Source organism: Scyliorhinus torazame, chromosome 24, assembly GCF_047496885.1.
Source record: "Scyliorhinus torazame isolate Kashiwa2021f chromosome 24, sScyTor2.1, whole genome shotgun sequence".
NCBI classification, from domain to species: Eukaryota; Metazoa; Chordata; class Chondrichthyes; order Carcharhiniformes; family Scyliorhinidae; genus Scyliorhinus; species Scyliorhinus torazame.
Window position 1 is genome coordinate 12,861,950 of NC_092730.1, and position 3,973 is coordinate 12,865,922.

A 3,973-nucleotide genomic window follows, 5' to 3' on the forward strand; every position below is an offset into this window, starting at 1 on the left:
CATGGATCACTGAATGGAAGGAGGAAGTTTGAAGTCTGCAAGGAGCGTGTTGGAGAAAAACCAAGTCAAGAGGTGAAGGCGGGTTTCAGTGGTGGGGTGGGAAAGGAGGCGGCAGAGACAGACCAAGGTTGTAAAGGTGAAAGTACGGAGTCTGATTGATGGATGCAGCATTAGGTCTGAGCTCAGCTTCGAGTATGTCGGGATGAGAATGAGGACAGCCTAGTGTGACTGAAAGAGGGCAGAATGTTCAGCCGGCAAAAACAAGTTGTCATTTAGCCTTCTGAATGATCAGGTGGGAACAATTAGTTAAAAAAAAAGAGTACCCAATTCATTTTTTTCCAATGAAGGGGCAATTTAGCGCGCCCAATCCACCTACCCTGCATATCTTTGGGTTGTGGGGGCGAAACCCACGCAGACACAGGGAGAATGTGAATGTATAGGAGCATGAGGGATGATTTAAACAAGGGCCGGGCTTCTCCCTTCTGGGGACGAAGTCCCCATGCCAGCGGGAGAACCGGTGCCAACCACTCCGGCGTCAACAGCCCCCAAAAGTGCGGAATTCTCCAAACGTCGGGGGCTTGGTGAACTCCGGAGGGGTTGGCGCTGCTCCAGCCGGCACCGAAGGGACGGAACGAGTTTGCACATGCGCCGAAGGGCCGGTGTGATCTCGCGCATGCGCGGAACCGCCGCCGTGGTTCCACGCATACGCAGCGTATTTTGCCGCCTGCGCGGTGGGGGGCGGGTTCTCTCCTCCACGCCAGCCATGGCGGAGCCCTACAGGGGCCATCGTGGAAGGAAGAGGTGCCCCCACGGAACAGGCCCGCCCGCAGATCAGTGGGCCCCGATCACGGGCCAGGCCACCGTGGGAGACCCCCCCCCCCCGACGTCGGATCCCCCCACGCCTCCCCGAGATCCACCCCCGCCGAGTTACCTGCCACGTCCCGTCGGTACGTGAGCTGAGTTATTTACGCCGGTGGGACTGGCCAAAAATAGACGGGCCGCTCGGCCCATCGGGACCCGGAGAATTGCCGGGGGGGGGGGGGCCCGCTGCCAACAGCCCCCGACCGACGTGGCGTGAATCCCGCCCCCATCTTAATAACGCGCCAGAGAATACGGCAGCAGGCGTCGGGGTGTTATTCGTGCCGCCCCCCCGGGAATTCTCCGACCCGGCGGGGGGGTCGGAGAATCCCGCCCATAGTGTTTAAAATGTTAAAATAATTAAATGGAGAGGTTAGGTTGATATGCCATGCTAATTGCTCCTTAGTGTCCAAAGATGTGCAAGTTAGGTGGATTGGCCAGGCTAAATTGCCCCTTATTGTCCAACGGTGCGATGGTTAGGTGGGGTTACGGGGATAGGGCAGGGGTGTAGGCCTGGGTAGGTTGCTCTTTCAGAGGGTCGGTGCAGACTCGATGGGCCGAATGGCCTCCTTCTGCAGCGTAGGGATTCTAAGATTCTATTCCATTGAAGCATTTGCTCCGGCGGGAAAATCAAGAACAAGGGGGGACATAAAATTAGAGCGAGGCCACTTTGGAGCAAAATTGATAAGTACTTTCGCACACGAAAAGGGCGGTGCCAATTTGAAACTCCCTTCCTCCAAAAAGAGCTTTGGATGCAAATGCATAAAACGAGAATGTGACGCCCCTCAACCGGAGGAGTACAAAATTCACAACTGCAAATAAAACCCCTCAAATTTATACAAAGTTGAAAAAGTGAGAAAGAATCATGGGGAATGCTGCAAATCCAGAGGGAGTGACAGAGGCAATGGCCGATCCTGGCATGCTTTCTCCCCCCCCCCCCCCCACCACCTCCATTCCTGTTCCCAATTTGCATTCCCTTCCCAGGAGGGAACATTCAGATAAGAATTCCACCCAAATGACCCATTTCCTGTTTACCAAAAAGAAATGTTTAGAACTGATGGCTTCCAAAGCAAAACAGACCGATGGTGAAATTCTAAAAGATGCTTTCAAGGTAACAGATGTTCTTAGCGTCGCTGTCTGAACATTAGTACTTAAAAGCTACTGCTGTCATTTGTTTCTTATCATTTATTTCAAAAAAGAATTTGGAGCACCCGATTATTTTTGTCCGATTAAGGGGCAATTTAGCGCGGCCAATCCACCTACCCTGCACATCTTTGAGTTGTGGGGGTGAGACCCACGCAGACACGGGGAGAAAGTGCAAACTCCACACGGACAGTGACCCAGAGCCGGGATCGAACCTGGGACCTCGGCGCCGTGAGGCAGCAGGGCTAACCCACTGGGCCACCCGTGCTGCCCTGTTTATTATCATTTATAATGTCAAGGAGAATTCAGCCAATCTGTTCACTGAAACCAATTGCGTTGCGTTGGAGCTAACTTGCGTCAGCGAAGGAGCTAACTTGTTTCGTTGCACTGGTATGAAATGAAAATCGCTTATTGTCACAAGTAGGCTTCAAATTAAGTTCCTGTGAAAAGCCCCTAGTCGCAACATCAGGGAGGTTGGTACGGGAATTGAACCGTGCTGCTGGCCTGCCTTGGTCTGCTTTCAAAGCCCGTGATTTAGCCCTGTGCTAAACCAGCCCCTGGTATTTGCCATTAAGAATGGCAACTTAACATAAGAACATAAGAACTAGGAGCAGGAGTAGGCCACCTGGCCCCTCGAGCCTGCTCCACCATTCAATGAGATCATGGCTGATATTTTGTGGACTCAGCTCCACTTTCTGGCCCGAACACCATAACCCTTAATCCCTTTATTCTTCAAAAAACGATGTATCTTTATCTTAAAAACATCTAATGAAGGAGCCTCTGCTGCTTCACTGGGCAAGGAATTCCCTAGATTCACAACCCTTTGGGTGAAGAAGTTCCTCCTAAACCCAGTCCTAAATCTACTTTCCCTTATTTTGAGGCTATGCCCCCTAGTTCTGCTTTCACCCGCTAGTGGAAACAACCTCCCCGTCTATGCTATCTATTCCCTTCATAATTTTATATGTTTCTATAAGATCCCCCCTCATCCTTCTAAATTCCAACGAGTACAGTCAACCTCTCCTCATAATCCAACCCCTTCAGCTCTGGGATTAACCTAGTGAATCTCCTCTGCACACCCTCCGGCGCCAGTACGTCCTTTCTCAGGTAAGGAGACCAAAACTGAACACAATACTCCAGGTGTGGCCTCTCTAACACCTTATACAATTGCAGCATAACCTCCCTAGTCTTAAACTCCATCCCTCTAGCAATGAAGGACACAATTCCATTCGCCTTCTTAATCACCTGCTGCACCTGTAAACCAACTTTTCCACGTTTGCAAAATTCAGCCATTCGTTTCACAGAATTATTTTTGATTCGTTTACAGGATGTGGGCGTCGCTGGTTCGGCCTTCCTTCATTGTCTTTGAGACGTTGATGGTGAACTGCCTTCCTGAACTGCTGGATCCCGTGATGTATTTGGGGTGGGGGAGGTGGGGGGGGGGGGGGGGGGGGGACTTCCAGGCTTTTGACCCAGTGACATTGAAAGAACGGTGATATTTCTCCGTCAGGATGGTGTGTGGCTTGGAGGGGAACTTCAAGGCGGTGGTGTCCACTGACTTGTCCTTCTAGATGGTAGCAGTCCTGGGCTTTGGAGGCACAGCCCAAGGAGCCTTGGTGAGTTCCATTTTGTAGATGGTACAATGTTATGGGCCAGGGTTTAGAGAACCCCAAAGTGTATTATGGAGTTCCCCTGACCCACAACTTTTAATAGATTGTGGTATGGGGAGCACACGACCCACTCTACAGGTGTGGGACAGCAGAAATGGGAAAGTATTTTTTAAAGCAAAACAATGTTTATTCTATGAACTCAAGTTAACCTTTTTAAAACATCCAGTGAACATCTTAGCAACCATTAATTCAAATACAACCCCCAAAGACTACAACACTAAGTAATCCTTAATAACTTCCCAAACAACATCCAGAAGACAAAAGAAACACCTTTTAACAGAAGCACATCAAGTTTACATTCACTA